The sequence below is a fragment of the Ursus americanus genome, chromosome X, assembly GCF_024610735.1.
Source record: "Ursus americanus isolate L20-20 chromosome X, mUrsAme1.1.p, whole genome shotgun sequence".
NCBI classification, from domain to species: domain Eukaryota; kingdom Metazoa; phylum Chordata; class Mammalia; order Carnivora; family Ursidae; genus Ursus; species Ursus americanus.
This window is the reverse complement of record NC_142164.1, coordinates 52,489,814-52,515,444: the sequence shown is the minus strand read 5'-3', so window position 1 is coordinate 52,515,444 and position 25,631 is coordinate 52,489,814. Positions and strand designations below refer to the sequence as shown.

General features: G+C 40.8%; 2 pseudogenes; both read right to left on the bottom strand.

The window, feature by feature from the left end:
• Positions 1-16,220: 16,220 nt before the first annotated feature.
• On the bottom strand, positions 16,221-16,674 carry LOC123797299 (ubiquitin-conjugating enzyme E2 D2 pseudogene; annotated as a pseudogene).
• Positions 16,675-17,975: 1,301 nt separating this feature from the next.
• On the bottom strand, positions 17,976-25,126 carry LOC123797298 (myb-related protein B pseudogene; annotated as a pseudogene).
• Positions 25,127-25,631: the final 505 nt, after the last annotated feature.

Genomic DNA, 25,631 nt, shown 5'->3' with positions numbered 1-25,631 from the left:
ATCATATGGTTCTTGACTCTTTTCTTGTTGATATGATCTGTCACACTGATCAATTTGTGAGTGTTGAACCACCCTTGCATCCCAGGGATGAATCCCACTTGGTCGGGATGGATCATCCTTTTAATATACTGTTGGATCCTGTTAGCTAGGATCTTGTTGAGAATTTTGGGGTCCATATTCATCCGGGATATCGGTCTGTAATTCTCCTTTTGGATGGGGTCTTTGCCTGGTTGGGGATCAAGGTACTACCTACCAGCCTCATAGAATTAGTTTGGTAGTTTTCCTTCTGTTTCTATTTTTTGAAACAGCTTCAGGAGAAGAGGTATTATTTCTTCTTTGAATGTTTGGTAGAATTCCCTGGGGAATCCGTCAGGCCCTGGACTCATGTTTTTGGGGAGGTTATTGATCACTGGTTCAATCTCTTCATAATTAATCGGTCTGTTTAAAAAATCAATTTCTTCCTGTTTCAGTCTTGGTAGTTTATAGGTTTCCAGGAAGGCATCCATTTCTTCCAGGTTGTTTAATTTATTGGCATAACACTGTTGATAAAAGTTTCTAAAAATCCTTCCTATTTCATTGGTGTTGGTTGTGAGCTCTCCCTTTCTTTCATAATTTTATTAATTTGGGTCCTTTATTCTTTTGAACAAGTCTGGCCAGTGGCTTATCGATCTTATTTATTCCTTCAAAGAACCAGCTTCTAGTTCTGTTGATCTTCTCTACTGTGCTCCTGGTTTCTAATTCATTGATCTCTGCTCTAATCTTGATCAACTGCTTTCTCATGTGTGGGTTAGGCCTGTTCTTCTGTTCCATCTCCAGCTTCTTGAGGTGAGAATATAAAAACTGCATTTTAGATGTTTCTATTCTTTTGAGCAAGGCTTGGATGCCTATGTATTTTCCCTGTAGGACTCCCTTTGCAGTGTCCCATAGGTTTTGGACTGATGTGTTTTCATTCTCATTGATCTTCAGAAATTGTTTAATTTCCTGGTTTTCATTCTCATTGGTCTCCAGAAATTGTTTAATTGTTAATTTCCTGGTTTACCCACTCATTCTTGAGCAGGATGGTTCGTAGTTTCCACGTGCTTGAGTTTTTTCCAAATTTTTCCTTGTGAATGAGTTCCAATTTCAAAGCATTGTGGTCTGAGAATATGCAGGGAATAACCTCAGTCTTTTGGTATCGGTTGAGTCCTGTTTTGTGACCCAGTATACGGTCTATTCTGGGGAAAGTTCCATGTGCAGTCGAAAAGAATGAGTATTCTTTTGTTCTGGGGTGTAGTGTTCTATATATATCTATGAGGTCCATCTGGTCTAGTATGGCATTCAGAGCTCTTGTTTCTTTGTTGATTTTCTGTTTAGGTGATCTGTCTATTGCTGAGAGTGGAGTGTTGAGGTCCCCTACTCTTAAAGTATTATTATCTATATGTCTCTTTATTCTGGTTAAGAGTTGGCTTGTGTATCTAGCTGAACCCCTGTTGGGGCATAGATATTTATAATTGTCATATCCACTTTTTGGATACATCCTTTAAGAATAATATAGTGTCCTTCTGTATCTCTAAGTCCATTCTTTAGCTTAAAATCTAATCTGTCTGATATGAGAATTGCTACCCCAGCTTTCTTTTAAGGTCCATTGGCATGAAAAGTGGTTTGCCATCTCTTCACTTTCTGTCTGGATGTATGTTTAGGTTTAAAATGAGTCTCTTGTCAACAGCAAATGGATGGGTCATGCCTTTTTATCCAATCTGCCACCCTGTGGCATTAATGGGAGCATTTAGGCCATTCACATTGACAGTGATTATTGAGAAATATGATTTTAATGATGTCATGTTGCCTGTGAAGTGTTGGTTTCTATAGATTGTAAATTTCTGTTCTGTATCACTCTTGGGGCCTTTTTACTTTTATAGAACCCCCCTTAATATCTCCCATAGGGCTGGTTTCGTGGTTATGAATTTGGTCAGTGTCTGGCGATCCTGGAAGGTCCTTATTTCTCCATCAATTCTGAATGACAGCCTCGTTGTATAAAGGATCCTTGGCTGCATGTTTTTCTTGGATAGAGCTTTAAAAGTATCTTGCCAACCCTTCCTCTCATTCCAGGTCTGTGTAGACAGGTCTGACGGAATTCTGATATTTTTGCCCTTGTATGTGAGAAATTTCTTTGCTCTGGCTGCTTTCAATACTGTATCCTTGGATCTAATATTTGTGAATTGCACTATGATGTGACGTGGCTTAGGTTTGTCGTGGTTGACCTTGGGAGGGGTCCTCTCTGCCTCTTGGACACGAATGCTTGTTTCCTTTGTTAGATTAGGGAAGTTTTCAGCTACAATTTGTTCAAATATCTCTTCTAGACCTCTCTCTTTCTCCACCCCCTCGGGGATGCCAATGATTCTGACATTGGAATGTTTCACTGAGTCAGTAATCTCCTGTAATCTACATTCTTGAGTTTGGATTTTTTTGAGCCAAGTCTCTGTTTTAACTTTCTCTTCTACCATCCCATCCTCCAATTCACTAATTCGTTCTTCAGCCTCTTTTACCCTGTCCATCAGAGCGTCTAGTTTAGACTGCATTCGATTCATAGCATTTTTAATTTCTGCCAGATTCTCTCTCATTTCCTACCTTAGAGATTCTATATTCTTGTTAATATTTTCGTTAATAGTTTTTTCAAGCCTTCACATCATCTTGATCATTGTTTCTCTGAACTCCATTTCTGATAATTTGGTTTATCCATATCCATCAGTTCTGTGGCAGTGGCCACAGACTCATTATCTTTTCTTTGCTGGGGGAGATTTCTCCTTCTCGTCATTCTGATGAGGAGAGGTTGCAGGGATGCCCAGAGCCCAAATTATTGACCAGGACCCAGGCAGCATACACTTGTTTTATAGGGACCTTAGGGATGTGGGCTTCTTGATTTTTCAGCCTGTTTTCTGGGGGAGGGGCCTGCTGCGCTGATATTCAGGCAACCCTGTTTGGGTAGAGTTGCCCTGTCCCCTGCGAGGGGGGATGGGGATGGGCACAATGTGAACTGCTATACCCGGGCTTTTGATCTCTGGCGGCTTTCCCTGGCGGTTTTCTGTGTGTCTTCTGAGAGTCAGAGCAGCAGTGGCTGTATTCTAGCCTCTGTCTCAGAACGGAGAGATCTCAGTCTGCTCTCCACTGAGCTCTCTTGGCCACTTTATCTCTGTTTCTGTCAGTGCTGTTATAAACCCTGCAGCGTCCTGGGTTGTGCATCCCACAGCCGCTCTCCCAGCCGTCACTTCCAGGGCTGGCACGTTTCTGTCCTTTGTGCTTCTAACACCGCCAGCTGCCCCCGGTTCCCATGTGCATTCCTGAGCTCCCTGTTTCAGTATGGTTCGTGCTCGCTCCGGAGTGCAGGTTTTGTCTGGTCACGCACACGCTCCCAAGCTCCTGGTATCAGTCCGGTTCCAGTGAGCACTCCGGAGCTCGGGTTTTCTGTCTTGTTGCACGTGCATTCCCAGGCTCACGGTCTCAGTCTGCTTTCTCGTGGGTGCCAGTCCGGGAGTTCAGCCCGCTCCCCAGTGCAGGTGGCTACTGCTTCCCGGCCCCTGAGCACATTGGCTCCCTCCCTCTTCTGTTTATCTTTCGGTATTTGTGTGCGGATTCACGGCTTCCCACTTTGTACCTCAATATTCAACCCTGGAGATGTATGTTTGTAGAGATCCAGATGTATCTTCCTGCATCTCAGGCTGATTCCCTGGGTGTTCAGGATGGTCTGGTAGATATCCAGCTTGACTCAGGGGACCAGCTGAGAAAGGGGTCCCCTACTCCTCCACCATCTTTTTTCCTTCTTGCAGAAAGTGGTCGCTTTTCTGTTCATAGTGTTTCTGCTACTCTTCTTTTCCAGTTGCATTCATAGGTATTCAGAATGGTTTGGTAGCTCTCTAGCCAAATTCCTGCGACCAGACTAACTTTAGGTCTCCTGCTTCTCTGCCATCTTGGAATACCCCCCGGTTTATATGTATTTCTAAAAAAGTTGGGGGTAGATAATTTGGGTGACATCCTTGTCAATGCACCCTTTTGTGAATCCCCAAAGCAATTTAATTCACAAATTCTCTTAGTCCCTGCCTTCTCTCCCAGCCATTTTAGGAATATCAGAAATATAGATTTGGGCAGTTAAACCATCTTGCTGGCAGCCCAGCACAGAATTATATGAAGATAATAAATCATAAATACAATTCCCATTATCGAATGTGCATTAAATTGGACAGTTTAGGTGTTTTTCATATATCATCTTATTTTTAAAACTCTTAGAAGTAATATAGGTAATATTTTCATTTAGTACATTTAGGATCATAGGGACTAAGTAACTTGTTTATGGTCATACAACTAGTGATTGGGTCTGGATTAGAACACAGGGTTTGCTTCAAACACTCATTTCTTTTCCACACTGCCACTGATAATATAAAAAATAAAAATAAATAAATAATCAGGGAAAGAAAAAAGAAAGGTAAAAGAAAAAATGTCATTATGTCACCAAAATACTCTGTTTTATAATAGCTAAAATGTAACTTACCTTTTAGGACTTCCCTACTCTCTTCACTCCAGGCATTCTGTGCTTTTCCAGGTTCTTGGCTCAGTCCTGATTAAGTCCCATGCTAAATTTTTCCACCTCTGATACCTCATCAGCTATGTCATTGACTCCCTGAATTACACTAATATCAAAAAATATACATTTTTCCCATCTTAAACTGATTTTATGATACAGTAGGCACTGGCTATATGTAACAATTTTCATGCAATTAATTAATTTAATTAACACTTTAAAATTAATTAGAATTGAAGAAAAAATCATTTGCCTGGTCACACTCACCAAATTTGGGGTGATCACTAACTTCATTGGATAATAGCTATTGTATTGGATAGTACAGATCTACAACATTCCTATTTGATAGCATTGCCTGAATATACAAGTAAAAGGAAATTTTATATCGGAGGGATTTGTATCTTTGGTACAAAAAACATTTTTCTCTGTATTTGAAGATTTATTCTGATAAAAAATTGAAAAATCTCAAACCACTAACGTTTTTAGGTTTTTATTTGAAATTATAATTCCTCTTCATCCTTAAAAAAAAAGTAGATTAAAGAGTTTTTAAAGGTACGGATGGTAAAAATCTGCTTATTACAGAATGTAAATGTTTTAAAGGGAAAATTGATTCATAATTAATTTTCAATTTTACAACCAGATAGATCCAAGCAGTGAAGACTGTCATGGCACAATTTTGCATGGTTTTCTAAACATTTTATGACAACATTTGTTCTGGACTGTCATTTCAAGGACATTTGTATAGCAACCAGCCTTAAAAGGTAGAGGTCCCTTCAGGGCAGAGGGTAGATTTGTTTCCTTAGCAGATTAATAAAGATGACATCTCTTTCTGGGGCCAAAGTTGGTGAGATTTGCTAAAATTCCCCTTTAAAATACTGAGGGTTTCCTAAATTTGGGGTCACTCAGCTGTGACACAAACTCACTGTGTGTGCAGCACATACCTGGTCTGTTCCATATCTTGGGTCTTGGGCCCAGGGAACTGATATCAGTGAAACTGCCTGCTGGGTCACGGTTCATAATGTCTTGTTTCTTACCCAGGAGTCTGTGTCATTAGCTAGACTCCATTGTGACAGGCTCATGTGTAAACTTGCAAGCTGGGTAAAATAGCTATGTCCTGAGTACCAGCCTACAACCCACAGTGTGGTAGAGAGATAGAATGGAGATTGAAGGATGGAGATTGAAGGCCTGGAAGGTGGAGACGGTTGGGAACAAAACACATCATTTTATTTTGTAACAAGTCCTAATCCATTTAAATGTTGGTCAGTTAAACCTAGACTCACTGAAATAGGAGATATGGGCTAATATTAATCTTGGTCAAAAACAAAGCAAAACGGGGCACCTGGGTGGCACAGTCGTTGGGCGTCTGCCATCTGCTCAGGGCATGATCCTGGCGTTCCAGGATCGAGTCCCACATCGGGCTCCTCTGCTGGGAGCCTGCTTCTTCCTCTCCCACTCCCCTGCTGTGTTCCCTCTCTCGCTGGCTGTCGATCTCTGTCAAATATATAAATAAAATAAAATTTAAAAAAAAGCAAAGCAAAACACCTGAAGACACAGGTTTTTCAGAATAAAATGTATGCCTAAATAGTTTTGTAATCTTCACCCATTTTTCCTCACCCTTATCAGTTTTAAAAGACTCCACATTAAAAATCATCCCACTGGTTGGTAGAACTTCTCTTCTTCCTATCCTAAAGCCACCATCCTCTTGTTTTTGCTTTTCCAATCCCAAATCAGTAAAGAAAACTTAGTCAAAACTGATTAAAAGTGGTCTCTTGGTCTCACACTCACCCCCACCCCCCTTGTATCCCTTTCCCACTGCACACTTCCCTCACCCCCTCCACCCCCTCCACACACATCCTGATATAGAAGGTGTACAACATGTGCCCAGAAGGATGCAGAAATATTGCTTCATAGAAAGAAAGTAGTCAAAACACCATGAATTGACTGCTAACTTTACTAAAGAGATGCAATGATCAAGTTTTTAAACTCAAAACTATAGTTTATTTCAGTATATAGCTGAATAAATATATTCAGATTTTTACTTTTGATTCCCTTTTTTAAACAAAATTCAGACTGTTTCTATCATTTTGAATATAAATAAATTATACCTGCCTTGTTTTTACTTGTCCCCACCACTGTGTTTGTTTTTTATTTATTTTTATTTTAATTTATTTTTTATTTATTTATTTTTTAGTGTTCAGTGATTCATTAGTTGCATATAATACCCAATGCTAATCCCAACATGTGCTTTCCTTAATACCCATCACCTGGTCACCCCATCCCCTCATCCCCCCCACACTTCTGTAACCCTCAGTTTCTTTCCCGGAGTCCAGAGTCTCTCATGGTTTGTCTCCCTCTCTGATTTCTTCCCATTCAGTTTTCCCTCCCTTCCCCTGTGGTCCTCTGCTCTATTCCTTATGTTCCACATATGAGTGAAACCATATGATAATTGTCTTTCTCTGATTGGCTTATTTCACTTAGCATAATCCCCTCCAGTTCCCTCCATGTCAGTGCAAATGGTGGGTATTCATTCCTTCTGATGGTTGAGTAATATAACATTGTATATATGTACATCTTCTTTGTCCATTCATCTGTTGAAGACCATCTTGGTTCCTTCCACAGGTTGGCTATTGTGGACATTGCTGCTATGAACATTGGGGTGTGTATGCCCCTTCTTTTTACTACATCTGTGTCTTTGGAGTAAATATCTAGTAATGCAATTGCTGGATCATAGGGTAGCTCTATTTTTAATGTCTTGAGGAACCTCCATACTGTTTTTGAGAGTGGCTGCACCAGCTTGCATTCCCACCAAGAGTGCAAGAGGGTTCCCTCTTCTCCACAACCTCACCAACACTTGTTGTTTCCTGTCTTGTTAATTTTGGCCATTCTAGCTAGTGTAGGGTGGTAGGTATCTCATTGTGGTTTTGATTTGTATTTCCCTGATGGCTAGTGATGTTGAACATGTTTTCATGTTTTCTTTGGAGAAGTGTCTGTTCATGCCTTCTGCCCATTTTTTGACTGGATTGTTTTTTGGGTGTTGAGTTTGAGAAGCTCTTTATATATTTTGGATATCAGCCCTTTTGTGGGAATTCACAGTGCCTGGATAGACAAAATCTGACTTGTATATGCCTCCCTAGATGAGACTAATTGAAAAGCAAAGGAGGAGTGCCCAGAACACCGGGCCCCTTTTGAAGTCTCTTGGCTGAAGACAGCCAAATTCTTACCGTGGCTCAAGGGTCTCATCTAGGGAGTAAATGTTTAAATTTTAAAGAAAAACAGGCATCTGTGGTAGTTATGTACTTCACGGACTCCTTGCATCTTCGCCCTTATCACATGCTGCCCCATATATTACTATCCTGACCATTAAAGTTACACTCTCCTCCTTGCTTTGCACTTGCACCTGATGTATTGCTAAGACCCCAGTAAAAGTGGAGACAAAGCATGGCACAGGGCCTTTTCCCACTAGAGCGTCTGGTCCCCAAGCCTCTCCTTTCTCCTACTAAGGTGTCTGGAGTAATCTTTTCATTTGCCATCTCAGGGTTTGCTTGCCAAATCTGATACCCTTTATATGAAATGTCATTTGGAAATATCTTCTCCCATTCCATGGGTTGCCTCTTAGTTTTGTTGACTGATTCCTTTGCTTTGCAAAATCTTTTTATCTTGATGAAGTTCCAAAAGTTCATTTTTAATTTTGTTTCCCTTGACTTTAGAGATGTGTCTTGAAAGAAGTTGCTGTGTCCACTGTCAAAGAGATTACTTCTTATGTTCTCTTCTAGGATTTTGATGGATTCCTGTCACATCTTTCATCCATTTTGAATTTACCTTTATGTATGGTATAAGAGAATGGTCTAGTTTCATTCCTCTGCATGTGGCTGTCCAATTTTCCCAACACCATTTATTGAAAAGACTCTTTTTTTCCATTGGATATTCTTTCCTGATTTGTCAAAGATTACTTGACTATGGAGTTAAGGGTACATTTCTGGGCTCTCTATTCTGTTCCATTGATCTATGTGTCTGTTTTTGTGCCACTACCATACTGTCTTGATGACTACAGCTTTGTAATATAGCTTGAAGTCAGACATTGTGATGCTCCCAACTTTGTTTTTCTTTTTCAACATTCCCTTGGCAATTCGGGTTTCTTTCTGGTTCCACAGAAATTTTAGGATTGTTCATTTCATCTCTGTGAAAAATGTCAATGGTATTTTGATAGGGATTGCATTGAATGCGTAAATTGCTCTGGGCAAGACAATGTTTATTCTTCCAATCCATGAGCATGGAATGTTATTCCATCTTCTTGTGTCTTCCTCAATTTCTTTCACAAATATTCCATAGTTTCCAGAGTATAGATCTTTTACCTTTCTGTTAGGTTTATTCCTAGGTATCTCATGGTTTTTGGAGTTGTTGTAAATGGAATTGATTCCTTAATTTCTCTTTCTTCAGTTACGTTGTTAGTGTATAGAAATGCCACTGATTTCTGTGCATTGATTTTGTATCCTGTCACGTTGCTGAATTGTTGTATGGGTTCTAAATACTTGGGGGTGGAGTTTTTTTGTGTTTTCCACATAAAGTATCATGTCGTCTGCAAAGAGAGAGAGTTTGACTTCTTCTTTGCCAATTTGAATACTTTTTATTTCTTTCTATTGTCTGATTGCTGAGGCTAGGATTTCTAGTACTATGTTGAACAATAATGGTGAAAGTTGGCATCCTTGTCGTGTTCCTGACTTTAAGGGAAAAGCTCTCAGTTTTCCCCCATTGAGAAGGATATTCACTGTGGGCTTTTAATAGATGGCTCTTATGATACTGAGGTATGATCCCTCTATCCCTGTACTTTGAAAAGTTTTAACCAGGCAAGGAAGCTGTATTTTGTCAAATGCTTTCTCTGCATCAATTGAGAGGATCATATGGTTCTTGTCTTTTCTTTTATTGATGTGCTCTATCATGTTGACTGATTTGTGAATGTTGAACCGCCCTTGCATCCCAGGAATAAATCCCACCTGGTCGTGGTGAATAATCCTTTTTATGTACTGTTGGAGCCTATTGTCTAGAATCTTGTTGAGAACGTTGGCATCCATGTTCATCAGGGATATCGGTCTGTAATTCTCTTTTTTCTTGGGGTCTTTGTCTGGTTTTGGGATCAGGGTAATGCTGGCCTCATAGAATGAGTTTGGAAGTTTTCCTTCTGTTTGTATTTTTTGAAATAGCTTCAGTAGAATAGGTATTATTTCTTCCTTAAATATTTGGTAGAATTCTCTTGGGAAGCCATCTGGCCCTGGGCTCTTGTGTTTTCGGAGGTTTTTGATTACTGCTTCAATTTCCTTTCTGGTTATTGTTCTGTTCAGATTCTCTATTTCTTCCTGTTTCAGTTTTGGTAGTTTATAAGTTTCCAGGAATGCATCCATTTCTTCTAGATTGCTTAATTTGTTGGCATATAGTTGCTGATAATAATTTCTAATAATTGTTTCTATTTCCTTGGTGTTAGCCATAATCTCTCCCCTTTCATTCATGGTTTTACTAATTTGAGTCCTCTCCCTTTTCTTTTGAAAAAGTCTGGCCCACCATTTTTCGATCTTACTACTTCATTCAAAGAACCAACTTCTAGTTTCGTCAATCTGTTCTGCTGTCTTTCTGGTTTCTGTTTCACTGATCTCTGCCCTAATCTTTATTATTTCTCTTTTCCTACTTGGTTTAGGTTTTATTTGCTGTTCTTTCTCCAGGTCCTTTAGGTGTAAGGTAAGCTTGTGCATTTGGGAATTTTCTGATTTTTTGAGAGAGTCTTGGATGGCTATGTATTTCCCCCTTAGGACTGCCTTTGCAGTATCCCACAGGTTTTGGATTGCTGTGTTTTCATTCTCATTAGTTTCCATGAACTGTTTAAGTTCTTCTTTAATTTCCTGGTTGATCCAATCATTCTTTAGCAAGATACTCTTTAAATTCCACGTGTTTGAAGCTTCTGCACAGCCAAGGAAATAGTCAAAAAAACTAAGGGGCAGCCCATGGAATGGGAGAATATATTTGCTAATGACACTACAGATAAAGGACTGGTATCCAAGATCTACAAAGAACTTCTCAAACTCAATACACGAGAAACAAATAAATCAAAAAATGGGCAGAAGATATGAACAGACACTTTTCCAATGAAGACATACAAATGGCTAACAGACACATGAAAAAATGTTCAAAATCATTAGCCATCAAGGAAATTCAAATCAAAACCACACTGAGATACCACCTTACGCCAGTTAGAATGGCAAAAATGGACAAGGCAAGAAACAACAATTGCTGGAGGGGATGTGGAGAAAAGGGATCCCTCCTACATTGTTGGTGGGAATGCAAGTTGGTACAGCCACTCTGGAAAACCGTGTGGAGGTCCCTTAAAAAGTTAAAAATTGAGCTACCCTATGACCCAGACATTGCACTACTGGGTATTTACTCCAAAGATACAGACGTAGTGAAGTGAAGGGCCATATGCACCCCAATGTTCATAGCAGCATTGTCCACAATAGCCAAAGTGTGGAAGGAACCGAGATGCCCTTCAACAGATGACTGGATTAAGAAGATGTTGTCCATATATACAATGAAATATTACTCAGCTATCAAAAAGAACGATTTCTCAACATTTGCTGCAACATGGACGGCACTGGAGGAGATAGTGCTAAGTGAAATAAGTCAAGCAGAGAAAGACAATTATCATATGGTTTCACTCATTTATGGAACATAAGAAGTAGGAAGATCGGTAGGAGAAGAAAGGGATAAAGAAAGGGGGGTAATCAGAAGAGAGAATGAAGCATGAGAGACTATGGACTCTGAGAAAGAAACTGAGGACTTCAGAGGGGAGGGGGTGGGGGAATGGGATAGGCTGGTGATGGGTATTAAGGATGGCACGTATTGCATGGTGCACTGGGTGTTATATGCAACTAATGAATCATCGAACTTTACATCAGAAACCAGGGATGTACTGTATGGTGACTAACATAATATAATAAAAAAACATTAAAAAAGTAATAAATTCCACGTGTTTGAGTTCCTTCCAAATTTCTTGTGGTTGTGTTCCTGTTTCACATAATTGTGGTCTGAAAATATGCAGGGTATAATCTCCATCTTTTGATATCAGTTGAAACCTGATTTGTGACCCAGTATGTGGTCTAGTCTGGAGAATGTTCCATGTGCACTCAAGAAGAATGCATATTCTGTCTTTTGGGTGGAATGTTCTGTATATATCTATGAAGTCCATCTGGTCCAATGGGTCATTCAAAACTCTTGTTTCATTGTTGCTCTTCTGCTTAGATGATCTGTCCATTGCTGTGAGTGGAGTGTTAAGGTTTCCTATTATTAATGTATTACTATCTATATGTTTCTTTATTTTGTTTATTAATTGGTGTATATAATTGGCTGCTTCCGTGCTGGGGGCTTAGATATTTACAGTTGTTAGCTCTTCTGGTTGAATGAACCCTTTAAGTATGATACAGTGTCCCTCTATATCTCTTACTATAGTCTTTGCTTTAAAATCTAATTTGTCTGATATGAGAATTGCTATCCCAGCTTTCTTTTCAGGTTCATTGGCATAGTAAATTGTTTTCCATCCTCTCACTTTTAGTCTGGATGTGTCTTTAGGTTCAAAATGAGTCTGTTGTAGACAGCATATGGATCGATACTGCTTTTTAGTCCAATCTGATACCCTGTGTCTCTTAACAGGAGCATTCAGCCCACTCATGCTGAAAGTAATGATTGAAAGATACAAATTTACATTGTATTGCCTGTAGCATCCCTGTTTCTGTAGGTTTTCTGTTTCTTTCTGGTCTATGTGACTCTTGGGGTTTGTCTTCATTTACAGAATCCCCTTTAGTATTTCTTGTAGGGATGGCTTGATTATCACATATTCTTTCAGTTTCTGCCTGTCTTGAAAGCACTTAATCTCTCTTTCCATTCTGAATGACAGTCTTGCTGGGTAAAATATTCTTGGCTGCATGTTCTTTTCATTTAGTACCCTGAATATGTCCTGCCAGCCCTTTCTGGCTTGCAAGGTCTCTGTGGACAGATATGATGTTATTCTGATGCTCCTCCCCCTGTACATAAGAGATCTCTTCCTCTTATCTGCTCTAAGGAAAGCTTCCTTGGCTCTAAGATTTGCGAGGTTCACTATTACATGTTGGGGTGTTGCTCTAGTTTTATTGATTTGGGGAGGGGACCTCTCTGCTTCTTGGACTTGAATGCTTGTTTCCTTTTCTAGGGTAGGGAAGTTCTCAGCTATGATTTCCTTAAATATACCTTCTAATCCTCCCTCTCTCCACACCTTTGGGGATCCCAATAATTCTGACATTGAAGCATTTCATGGCATTGTTGATCTCTCTAATTCTAATATCATGTGCCACTAGCTGTTTATCCCTTTCCTCTTCATTTTCCTTCCTTTCTATTAGCTTATCTTCTAGGTCACTAATCCATTCTTCTCCCTCATTTACCCTGGCTATTAGAGTATCCAGTTTAGACTGAATTTCATTCATAGCATTTTTAAGTTCGGCCTGATTAGATTTCATTTTTGCCCTTAGAGATTCTATATTATCACTAAGGCTTTTTTCCAGCCTAGCTGTTGACTTCATGATTGCTATCCTGAAGTGTGTCTCTAAAATCTTGTTTATATCCATATCCATTAGTTCTTTGGCAGAGGACATTGTCTCTGGTGCTTTTCTTCATTGGGAGTTCCTCTTCATATGCATTCTGTCAATACATGGTTGAACAAATGGACAAAGTCCAAAATACTAAGCTCGACTCAAGCCAGATGCACCCTAGCAGAATTTGGGATGGTCAGATGTCACCACTGAACAAAGAAAGCCAATATGAAACACAAGAATAAAATTTAAAAAGTTGGGAAAAAAGGGAAAAAAATAAAGGGAAAGGGGGGGATGATAAGGGGGGCTATTATCTCTCAGTGTGGACAAAAGAGGGAGTTTCAGTTGTTCCTGGGTGTATTTTGGTCTGTGTGTTAGAGGACACTACATCCCAAAATCACTAGGGAAGTAAAACTTATATATATATATATAAAGGTAAAACTGAGTAGAGTGAAAAATGGCCTTAAATAAAACATATAACTAAAAAATACAAGTGTGTAAAAATACAAGTTAAAAAGCGCCTATGCAAAAATGAGTTGGTATAATAGATATCTAGCTGAAATGAGGAGAAGGTATAAGGAAAACTATGGCAGGGGATAATGACATGAGTGAATTTTAAAAAAAGAAACAAACAAACAAAAGGAAAGGAAAATTATATATGAAAAGTAAACAAGTTGTGAGGCCACACCTGGCTCAATATACAATTTTCCCCTTGTGTTTGGATTTTACAGTCTTATAGGATCCAGAGAATTGTCATCCACCTGTTCTTCCAGTCTTCTGGGGGAGGGGTCTGCCGCTCTGTTTCTCAGGTAATCCTGCCTGTGGGGAATTGTCCCACCCCCTGTCTGGGGGATGGGCTCAGTGGAAACCGATCTTCTGGGTTGCTTTTCACTGTGGGGCCTTTCCAAGCCTCTTCAGGGGATCAGAGCAAAAATGTCCGCAGCCAAAGTTCTGGCCCAGAGTAGAAAGTTTGCAGTTTGCCCTCTTTAATAAACTCTGAAGGACAGAAAGTCTCCACTCTTGCTTGCGCTGCTGAATACCACAGCCTCCAGAGGTGCAGGGGGATGGGCTTAGTGGAAACCACACCTCTGTTTCGCTTTTGTTGTTTCAGGCATTTGAGCACCTCTTTAGGGGGTCAGAGCTAAAACTGGCCATAGCCAAACCTCTGGTCCAGAGCAAAAAATTTGCAGTTTGCCCTCTTTAATACACTCTGCAGGACTGAAAGTCTCCACTTCTGCTTTTGCGGATGAAAACTGCAGCTTCCTGTGGTGCATGCCTACAGCTACTCTCCTAAGTGTTTTCAGGGGCCGGGGATTGTTTCTGCCTTTTGTGCTTTTAAAATCCCCTGTGGCTGTGGGTTTGCAAACTTCCCGGTGGCTGCGGAATCTGGTCCGGTTCCACCCTAAAGCCCCTTCCCAGCCACTACTGCTTTGTGAGCTTTTACCCTTTCGTGGTCCCTGTTTTCAGATTTTTTCAAGATGCCTAAGGAAAGAGTGGCTATTGTCCTGCTTGGTTCAACGTTTCTGGTGATCCTAGTTGTGAGTTCCCTCCTGCTTTCGCTGACCAAGACCTGCTTCCTGGCTCCAACACTCAGGCCCTCCACCATTTCAGGAATCTCCTTTTGCTCTGTGGTCCCCTGTATCTTGAGACCACAGTGACCTACCTAGAATTCTGCCTTTTCATTTCCAGAGCCCCTTTCAGAGAGGAATGTCTCTCACAAGAGCAGATTTCCAAAGACTCCCGATTTTGCGCTCTGGTATTATATCACTTTCAAAACGCCAGTTTATGGCAGCTCCCTCCCTCTTCTGTTAATCTTCCAACAGCTCCCTGCAGATTCATGACTCTGCCCTACCTGCCTTGCAAAAAGCTGTGCCTTTCTGCTTGTAGAGATCCAGATATACATTCTTCCATCTCAGGCTGATTTCATGGGGGTTCAAAATGGTTTGATATATATCCAGCTAAATTCAGGGGACCAGTTTAAATGGGGTCCCCTACTCCTCTGCCATCTTGCCCCTTCTCTATTTTTATTTTATTTTTTTAAGATTTTATTTATTTATTTGACAGAGAGAGAGAGAGAGAGAGCTAGCACAAGCAGGGGGAGCAGCAAAAGGAGAAAGAGAAGCAGACTCTCCGCTGAGCAGGGAGCCTGACTCAAGACTGATTCCAGCCTCCTGGGGTCATGACCTGAGCTGAAGGCAGATGCTTAACCGACTGAACCACCCAGGTGCCCCTCTATTTTTTATTTTTAAAAAAAGATTTGGTTTATTTGAGAGAGAGATGGGGGGCGGAGTAGAGAGAGAGGGAGAGGGTCTTAAGCAGACTCATGCTGAGAGCAGAGCCTGACATGAGGTGTGATCTCACAGCCCTGAGATCATGACCTGAGCTGAAACCAAAGTCGACTGCTCAACTGACTGCATTACCCAGGCACCCCCACTGAGTTTTTTTTTTAATTCTACTAAAATTATCATGAAAAAAATTGACTTGCATAAAACCAGCTATGTCTTTTTTTCTTTTCTTTTTTCTTCTTAATTATTTAAAAAATAATATTTCCAGTGTTGTTAAAATACAGTGTTATATTAGTTTCAGGTGTATAATACGGTGATTCGACAGTTTCACATGTTACTCAGTACTCATCAAGATAAGTGTTCTCTTTTTTTTTTAAGATTTTTTAAAATTTATTATTTATGTTACAGAGAGACAGCCAGCAAGAGAGGGAACACAGCAAGGGAGTGGAAAAGGAAGAAGCAGGCTCCCAGCGGAGGAGCCCGATGTGGGACTCGATTCTGGAACGCCACGATCACGCCCTGAGCCGAAGGCAGACGCTTAATGACTGTGCTACCCAGGCGCCCCAAGATAAGTGTTCTCTTAATCCTCATCATATATTTCACCCATCCCCTCTTCCGCCTTCCCCTCTGATAACCATCTGTGTGTTCTCTATAGTTAAGAGTCTGTTTATTTGGTGCGTCTCTCTCTCTTTTTATTTTTCCTTTGTTCATTTGTTTTGTTTCTTTAATTCCACATAGGAGTGAAATCATATGGTATTTGTCTGCCTCTGATGGGATTTTCATTTATTTAAAGATTCCATGACTGTATTTCTGAGTCTATATTTGGGCTATTCTGTCAAATTTCCACCTATCCTTTGTGTAATTCTTCATACTTTCAGGAATCAAAGTACCATTGGGGTTGGGGTTACACAATATGGAACAAATGGATAACAACACTTTGGAATGGTCAGTGCTGAAAATTGCTTGGATCTAAGAATGTCCAGAAAGATCCTTCTGTTTCTGTTAATGTTCAGATGGTAAATCCGGGTGGTGAATAAGGGCTTTGTTGTTTGAAGGGGTAATCAGATTGAAATTGGATCATTAGGAAATAGACCCCTCCCTGGTAGGGGCTGTCATTGGGTCACATTATGTTTGCCTGCCAGTGGAACATACTGTCTCCCACAGGCTCTGCTGAGTACTGGAAGAAGGGGTAGAAGGACAGGTTGAGGAGCTCCTACTGGATGCATTTTAGGGCCATCATCTGCAACACATGGCCAATCCAAATGCAGGGCCTGATGACAGGTAGAAGGAATGAAGACTGACCACACTGACAGATGAGTGGACTGAAGGACAGCTACAGTGTAGAAGGGGGTGTCAGGAGAGGGAGATGTTGGCAGAGAGGGGGACTAAAGAAGGGGTGAGTCAGGCACTTGGTCAGAACTGGACACCCATGGCTTATACCACTGCTGCCACCTCCCTGTTATCTAGAGCTGGAAACTATGCCACCTGGAGGCCTTGCCACCCTGAGACATTGGGTCCTCGGCCCTGAGACACCACCAGTCCCACCTGAGGCCACCTGACTTGGCCATTCTCCTCTGCCACCCACATTGGGGATCCCAGTGACAGGCAAGTTTGCACTCTGTGAGGTTCAGGGGCCACAGTGATGATGTGTTACAGTCACCAAGGTGCTTTCCCAAGGGGTCTAAGGGTGGGGGTTTTATGATAGAGGGGTGAGAGGGCAAAGGAGGTTAAGGGGGTGAAGCAGGTGGAAGGAGTAAAAGGTTTGGAGGAGGGGAGAGGGAGTGGGGCTGGGGGGGGGGAAGGGACTGTCAACTTCACCCAGGTCTCAGGGTCTGGGCAAGGAAGTAGGGTCATAAGCACCACCCACTGCCAACAGTTACCCAAATAAATAAGAACAGTTCAATAAATTCAGTTCCACCCCTCCCTCATCCAGATTCATCTTCCCTTAACATTTTACTTCATTAGGTTTATACTGATTCCTCTCTCTCATTATATATACACTTAAGAGTAAGCTACATACACCACAGCCCGTTACTCCCAGATAATTCTGTGTCAATTTCCTAAGAAAGACATTTTCTTATATCATTAACTCTAATAAATTTAACACTGATACAATGCCTCTATAATTTTTTTCAAGGAGAAAGGCAATTTTATTCTTTCAAGAAAATGTACTAACAGGTTGAGAGAAGGAGCATGCTGGCCACAACTCCTGTCCTAAGCAGGGGTCTGAGATGAAGCCAGGCCTGACCAGGGCTTGGAAGAAGCTAATAGGACCCCCTGTGGCACTGGGAGAAGTCCAGGCAGGTCCAGATGTGGGACTTTGCTCTGTTAGCACCAGAAACTGCCAGGAGCCGCAGCTGGACTCAGGGGTAGGACAGTGGGTGGCCCTGCTCTGCCTCTACCTGAGCAGTCTGGGGAGGGGCTGGTGGCAGAAGGCTCCCTGCAGGTGGTCATCGGAGTGTGATTCTCAAACTCACAGCCAACCTTGGTGCCCCAGACCCCTGAAAACATAAGAATGAGCTTGTGACCACCAAACTCCTAGGACAAGATGAAGGTCTGGGACATGTTGCTGGACTTCAAGTGGCCCAGGTGCTGCTGGGCTTTCTCTTTCATGACAAGCAGGTCCCTTGTCCCCCCAGAAGACTGTCATCTTCCAGGTGCTGGTCATAGGAGCAGGAGTTGAATGTGGCTTCAGGGATTCTGAGCTGCCACCAGCTTCTTAGGCTTGGCCTGCAGGAAGCCCTTGCTGAGTAGGCTGTTGTCCTCTTTGATGCCTGGCATGGTGAGACAGGAGGAGATTGACAGCACATTTGTTGGCTTGGGCAGCATGGACATCACCATCATATCCTCATCCACTTTTTCAAGAGCCAGGGACTTGCAGACCTTCTTGATGGGGCTCCACTGCAGCCCAGCCATCCTCCTCTGCTTCTCAGGCCTCACTTTGTCCTCAATGATGAGCACAGTGCTGGCCTCAGAGTCCTCTTTCAAGTCCTTCTCCAGGTTTGGAGCCTGGAGCAGGGACTTTAGTGGTCTCCAGGGCATTCTTGAATGGGGTTGGCATGTGTGAAGTGTTGTCCATGGAGTACTTCTGATCTGGGGTTACAAACACAGTGTGTTTTGGGTACGGGGGCATCTTATCTTAATGCAGGGGAGTGGTGACCACCACCTTCTGGCTGTACACTGGGGTGGATGTCAGTGAGGGGCTCTCTAGCTCCAGGGTGTCTTGTTTGTTTCAGAAGTTCAGAAACTGGAAGGGTGAGAAAGGCAGGATCTTAATGTATGTGTTCTTGAGGGTGAGGCTATCACAGAAGTCCAGGAAGAGCAACTGGCTCTGTTCTCCGTGACAGGGGACAGGGTGACATGCCTCTTCTTTCACCACTTCAATGCTGAAGGCGAGGCACTGATGCCCAAGCCCTTCCCCTCATTTCAGTGCTCAGGGAAATGGGGATCAGCCAACTGCTCTAGCTCAGGTCTGAGATGGTGTGGTCATCCAGGCAGTACTCTGTCACACTGGGCACTGGGGCAACAGGCTAGCAGGGTGGTAGTTCCTGCTGCTACTGTGTTGGTTGTGGCTGTACTGGGCTGTTGCTGATACTACCCTCTGTGGACATCTCCTTGAGAAGGTCAAATTTACTCATGTTGCACCAAGCATCAGGGTCTGACTCCATCAAGTCTAGGGCTTTCTATGGTAGGGATGAGGAGGTTTTCAGTCTCCACCACTCACTTACAGGGCAGGCTGGTTTCCAGTGAGGAGCTTTCCTGGTCTTCACACTTGGGGAAGTCATCCAAGGGCTCTGGTGTTGTGTCCATCCAGGTCCATGGGACAGCTCCCTGCTGTTCAAAGTGGTGGCTGCTGTGGCCTCCTCCTCAATGCTTTCCTCTTCTTTTATGGCAGGAAGTGATGGGGGCCAACTTTCCTGGCTTTCCATGGGGTTGTTACTCAGGAAGCCACCCATGTCCACCTTTCTTTTGATGGTGGAGTTCCAGTGATTCTTCACAGCATTGTCTGTCCTTCCTGGCATCATCTTGGTGATCTCATCCCAGCAGTTGCTCAGCATCTTGTGGGCTTAAAGATGATTCAGTCCTCCTCCTCAGTCCAGCAGGACTTCTTCACCTCGGGGTTGAGGTAGTTATGCCAGTGCTCACAGTCCTGCTTCCCCAGACAGCTTCAGGTACTTGGAAATCAGTGTCCACTGCTTGGTACCATACTTCTTAACCAGTTTGATGAACTTTTGGTCCTCCTCTTTGGTCCATGGCCCCTTGAGGAGGTCTGTATTCAAGGCCCTCAGTCACTGGTACTGGCACTGCTGGAAATAATTTTATATAAAAAGTTAAGAAATACTTGTATAAATTTTTTAGAGATTTTATAAATTTTTAAAGTAACTTTTCATAACATTTTGGTTAATTTATTTTTGTGAAGAATTGAAGACTTCAAGAATTCAATTTGGAGCTAAAACCACTTTAATTTTTTAACAACTGTCAGGAAAGGAAGGAGAACAGAAGGAAAGAAACCAGGAATATGTCTAGTATATATAGGCATTAAATTTAACATTAATACCATATTTTAATATCTGTATTTCAGTTTTGTTAATTGACAAATAGTTTCCTTAAAACTCATTTTTAAAACCATCTAGTACAGGATCCAATCTATAAGCAGGTGTATATTGCTTTTAGTTATGGTGTACATTTAGTCTCCTTGAGTCTGGAACATTGGTATACACTTTCTGTGTCTTTTAGGACACTGATACATTTGAAGAGTGTAGAACACCTGGTCCTCCCTACTCCCACTCACAATTCACACTTCACAGTCTTAAAAACTTATACTTCAGTAATAAACCCAGACAATATGGGAAGAGGGTAGAGGAAAAAGGGAAAAGAAAGACTGTTCAGATTTGTATTTGGAATGCAGGTAGTAAAATTACAAATACTTCATGATATCCTAGGACATTTTCTCTATTGCTCTTTGTAAAATAAACTTATTTCGCTCACAGAAAGTTTGTATTCTCTTATCCTCTCTGAAAAGGTGAGAAGCCAATAATTTTTTTTGTGGCAATCATTACATTTCCGAGAAACTAAGTGAGAAATGGAAGGTCATGTTTTATGGATTAAGTGATTCTGATTTCAGATTAAGATATATCTATAACTTAATGCTAAGTGGAGTAAGTCAGCCAGAGAAAGACAAGGACCATATGGTTTCACTCATATGTGGAATTTAAGAAACAAAACAAACAAAGAAGAAAAAAGACAAGCAAAACAAGACAAAACAAAACCCTTTTTTTTCCATTGGTAGTATCTTTCTTTTTTTAACTTAAATTCAGTTAGCCAACATATAGTACATTATTAGTTTCAGATGCAGAGTTCAATAATTCGTCAGTTGCATATAACACTCAGTGCTCGTCACATCATATGCCCTCCTTGAAGCATTACACCCAGTTACCTCATCTCCCCGCCCACCACCCCTCCAGCAACCCTCAGTTTGTTTTTTATAGTTAAGAGTCTCTCATGGTTTTTCTCCTTCTCTGATTTCTTCCCATTCAGTTTTCCCTCCCTTCCTGTATGATCCTCGGCACTATTTCTTTTATTCCACATGAGTGAAACCATATGTACCAGCTTGCATTCCCACCAACAGTGTAAGAGAAAAAACCACAAACTCTTAAATATAGAGAACAAAATGATGTTTGCCAGAGGGGAGGTAGATGGAAGAGAGAAGTAGATAAAAGGGGATCACGAGTACATTTATTGTGATGATCATGGAGTAATATATAGATTTGTTGAATTATATTGTACACCTGAAACTAGCACGACACTGTATGTTAATTATACTTGAATAAAAAATACCTATATAATCATCTGTATCTGTACCATCATCTATAGCTACATCTACCATAATCTATATCTACATAACCATCTATATCTTTATCATCTATATGTGTATACATATTAATCTGAAATCAGAATCAATTACATATGTGTGTGTGTGCTCGCCACTGAAAAAAAATGCTATTTGAGTAAAATTGTTAATGTGAAGTACTTTACAGACTTACACCTTGTTTTTTAAGTTCTTTTTTATAGCTGCTATAACAAATTTCACCAAACTGAGTGGCTTAAAACAATAGGACTTTATTTTCTCACAGTTCTGGAAGCAAGAAGTCTGAAGTCAAGGTGTCAGCATGATCCCTTTTTCTCCTCAAGGCTCTAGGCTCCATCTTTGCCTCCTCCAAGCATTGGTGCTTCCCAATAATCTTTGTGGTCCCTTGGTTTGTGGCAACATTACTCAAATTTCTGACTCAGTCTTCACATGGATTTATTCCCTATGTGTTTTTCTGTGTTTGTCTTCTTATTAGGATGCTAGGCTTTGGATTCAGTGCCCACCCAAATCCGGTATGATCTCATCTTAACTTGATTACATCTATGAAACTATTTCCAAGCAAGGTCACATTCTGAGGTTCCAGGTACATATGAATTTTGGAAGGATACTGTTCATCCTTGTACAATCTGCCCTCTGCCTCCCCAACTTTACATCTGTCCCATGTGCAAAATACATTCACTTCATCCTGACTGTCTTAATCCATTCTGGCATTAACTCTAAATCCAAAATTTCATCTAAATGTCAACAACTCAAAAAAAGAGAGGGAAGTAAACCATAAGAGACTCTCAACTACAGAGACTCAAACTATAGGGTTGTTGGAGGGAGGTGAACAGGGGATGGTCCAAATGGGTGGTGGGTGTTCAGGAGGGCACTTGTTGTGATGATCACTGGGTATTATATAAAAGTGATGAATCATTAAATTCTACACCTGAAACCAATTTTACCATATATGTTAACTAACTTGAATTTAAATAAAAACTTGAAATAAAAAAATAAATATCATCAACTCAAAAAGTTTCATATCTCATTATTTACTTTACATCAGATATGGGTGAGACTCTGGGTATGATTCACCCTGAGACAAAATTCCTCATCATCTGTGGACCTGTGAAACAGAAAAAAAATAGTTTTCATAATGCAATGAGAAGACAGGCATGGAATAGACATTCCCATTATGGAAGGGAGAAATTAGAAGTAAAAGGGTCACTGATGTCAAGCAAATTTGAAACCAAAAAGGGAAAAGTCTGTTAGCTTTCATGTCCTGAAAATAATCCCCTTGGGCCCAAGGAGGCTCTGTCAGCCCCTGCCTCTGTTCCCATTTCTCCAGCTTCCCTGCCTATGCATTCATGGATTTGCCCTTGTAGTCATTTTTTTTTCCTTGAAGGACAGCTCATGTTTCTATTGGAGTTGTTCTATGAGTATATTTCCTGCCTGTAGAATTCCTGAAGTCTGAGAGCTTTTCAACATTTAATCCTCTCTCTGTTCACTTTAGTCTGAGCTTATAGTGTTTCTCTTGGTATAACATTATCAAAAACCATGTCAGCCTCTCATGTATGTCAATGGGATCTATGCCATTATACAATAGAATTCTGCACAGATCCTTCCTACTCCACTGCTCTTCCTGGCTTCCACTAAGATAGTTGATTGTATCCATGAGTCACAGGCCTAAGCTCTTCAGCAAAAGTTTGTGCAGCCACACTTTTGGCCCAGAGCATGCTATCTGGACATGCTAAGAATTTTCCAAATCATCAAGTTCTGATTCTTATTTGCTTAACTGTTTCATCCTCAATTTATCTCATTATTCTCTCATTTTATTGTTAAGTACTAGGAGAAACCAGGCTGCACATTTCACACTTTGTCTGGAAATCTCAGCTAAATCCCCAAGTTTGTCATTTACAGGTTCTACCTTCCACCCCACAGCAGAGCAGATCTCTATCATCTCTATCATCAACTAAGCCAAGTTTTTTTGTTTTTGTTTTTGTTTTTTGCCACTTTACAACAAGGATTATCTTTCCTCCACTGTCCAGTAACAGGCTCCTCATTTCCTTCTGAAACCTCACCAGAAACTCTTTTAACATCTTATGTCAACCAATATTCTGTTCACAGTGTTATATGTATTCTCTAAGATTATAGAAGCTTTCTTTTTTTAAAGATTTTATTTATTAATTTGACAGAGAGAGACAGCCAGGGAGAGAGGGAACACAAGCAGGGGGAGTGGGAGAGGAAGAAGCAGGCTCCTAGCAGAGGAGCCTGACGTGGGGCTCAATCCCAGAATGCTGGGATCATGCCCTGAGCCGAAGGCAGACGCTTAACGACTGCGCCACCCAGGCGCCCCTATAGAAGCTTTCTTTACATACCCTTCATTTCCTTCTGAGCTCTCACCAGAATTGCCTTTAACAAGCTTATTTCTACCAGTGGTCTCTTCAATATAATCTAGACTTTTTATGCTATATACCTTAAAATTCTTCTAGCCTCTACTCATTACTCAATTCCAAAGCTACTTACACAATTGTAGGTAATTGTTATAGTACCAAATGCTGTATCAGTCAGGGTTCTTCAGAGAAAAAAAAATATGATATATCTCTATTTATCTATCTCTTCTTTTTACCATCTTAACCATTTTAATTTTTTTATATTTCTCATATTTTTTAATCTAAATTGAATTAACCAACATATATCTCGATCTCTATCATCTCTATCTCTATCTCTATATGTGGTTAAATTACATGTCAACATGACTGGGGTATGAAGTTCCCAGACATTTTGACAAATATTAACTCCGGATGTGTCTGTTAGAGTGTTTCTGGATGAAATTAACATTTGAATGGGGGGACTGAATAAAGCAAACTTCTCTCCCTAATATATGTGGGCCTTATCTAATCAGTTGAAAGCCTGAATAGAACAAAAAAGCTGATCCTCTTGTGAGTAGGGGGGAACAATTCCTGCTTATTTGCCTTTGAATTGGGACGCTGGTTTCTTTCCTGCTTTTGGACTCAAACTAAAACATTGACTCTTCCTGGTTCTTGAGCCTGCTGGCGTTCAGACTGAAAATACACAACCAGCTTTCCTGGTTTTTAGGCCTTCCTACTCAAACTGAAACTGTATCTTCAACTCTCCTGGGACCCTAGATTGCTGACTACGGATGTTGGGACTTGTCAAACTCTATAATCACATGAGCCAATTCCTTACAATAAATCTATCTCTCTTCATCTATACCTATATGTATATTTACATCTATATCTATATTATTTATATCTATCTATATATATACACATATAGATATAACTATAGATAGATACAGATATATATGTATCATATTAGTTGTTTCCCTATAAAACCCTAGTACAGATTTTGGTATCCAGAATAGTTTTAGAAGAATGGAATTTTAAGGATGAGTTTTTTTGTTTATTTGTTTGTTTTTGTTTTTTAGTTCTGGGGTTTCTGGAATTGGCTCTCTAATCTGATTAGATTTAAAGGTGCTAATGACTCTTTTTCTAGTAGTAAAGAGAGCACTGATAGTTCATGGCATGATCTGACAATATAGATATACAAAATATTACCATTAGATACTTCTAATCAGCCCCTTAAAAGAAGTAGGGATTTGAGTGACTGTGTATATGATACTTTGGATCATTTTTGGCAAACTAATAGAATAAAATTGCCTAGTTGTTCTTAATGTTGCTGGAAAAGTAGGGAAAGAAAGGAAAAAGATAAACTCAGGGATTCATATTACCAGCCCAATCACTGCATAAATGACCTGAAAACTTCTATGTGTACCCTGAAGGGGATTCTTATCTCCTGTAGCTGCAAGGAAAAACATGTTGCTGAAAATCAAACCCAGAATATAATCTTCCTACTGGATGAATTTCAATACAAATTGAACCTTGTAGGATGTTTATTGTCAATGTGAGGACATTGATTGGGAAGAAAGAAGATCCTGAAAGCTGTAATTGGGACTTGTGGGAAGACTCTGGTGAAGTTAGAGACATTGAAAACCCCTACATTCTGATGAGTCTTTGCTGTTGGAAGAGGCCTCTCCACACCCAGTGGAAGTCACTTAATCCTATAAGAGTGGCTTCTCAATCCTATTATACTGCCTGAGAAAACTATAATAATCTTCCCTGGGGCAATTGCCATTCAACATGGTGCTGAGTCCCCTCAGAACCCAAACCCCCATCCTTCTTTGCTTCTAGATCTACAAATAGACTTAAGTGTCAGTACAGTGTGTGACCCATGAGGAGGTGCATTACACTCCAAAATAACTACTTAAGTGTTCTAAATTATACAGACAGGAATTCAAGAAACAGGGGCATCTGGGTGGCTCA